Source organism: Verticillium alfalfae, genomic scaffold (assembly GCF_000150825.1).
Source record: "Verticillium alfalfae VaMs.102 supercont1.12 genomic scaffold, whole genome shotgun sequence".
NCBI classification, from domain to species: domain Eukaryota; kingdom Fungi; phylum Ascomycota; class Sordariomycetes; order Glomerellales; family Plectosphaerellaceae; genus Verticillium; species Verticillium alfalfae.
Window position 1 is genome coordinate 381,659 of NW_003315027.1, and position 930 is coordinate 382,588.

The following is a 930-nucleotide window of genomic DNA, read 5'->3' on the forward strand; positions in this document are numbered from 1 at the left end:
TTCGGCGACTTCTGCATCCGCGTGGGTGTCATTGTCGCGACCCCGTGAGGGCCGCGACTTCCACGACAACGTAAGTGAACCCGTTTGATTGAGAGAGAAGTGAATGGTGCGCTAACAGATGCAGGTTGCCGAGGAAGAGTCCGACGAGGAGTAAGAGAGATGACACACGGGCATGAATTGCAAATGTATGGGAGGAAGGATGTCGGGATGAGAGGGAGCGGTGGGAAAAAACTAAAAGAGTGTATGACTATATATCCCCCCCATCTGCTTGCGAGGTGTCTTTTTCTACATCTTTTGGCGTTTTTTTTTTTTTTTTTTTTTACGGCTGTCGTGGCGGGAGAGGGGCATGCGCGCATGTTTTGGTTTCATGTTTGATATGCCTCGTCGTCCTTTTCATGGATCTATTTAACTAGGATCTGAATTCTTGCGAAAGATTGGTTCAACCCAGATGGCTGATGTGCGACTTGACGTGCTGCGGTGTTCCTCCAGGAGGTGGCTCTGTTGATCGTTGCGCTGTGATATGGCTGAGTTGTCAGGAGTTGCACTATCATGGTATAGCTTGATTTTGGTTGTGAAGTGGTGTTTCCCGATTTGACACTGTTGGACCGACTTCACGGGCCCTGGCAGCTGTCTCGATACATTCCCATATGTTGATACATCTCACGGACGAGTCGACGGTGCTGACTATGGCTGTCCAACGCACCACCCTCAACATCACCCAGGACAGCCTACAAAGCCCACTCTCCTTGTGCGAGCTCCATGCGTGCCAGCGAGGCTTACTTTGGGTGTGACATACAAGGCACGTCGCCGTCCTCGATGCCGTTGTCTTTGACCATATGAGCCTAAAGTCGAGTAGCACAGTGCCGCTGCGTGGTGATAGGAACGCTGGCCGGCTTGCTATCGCTGCTGAGCGATGTTCACGTACTTCAG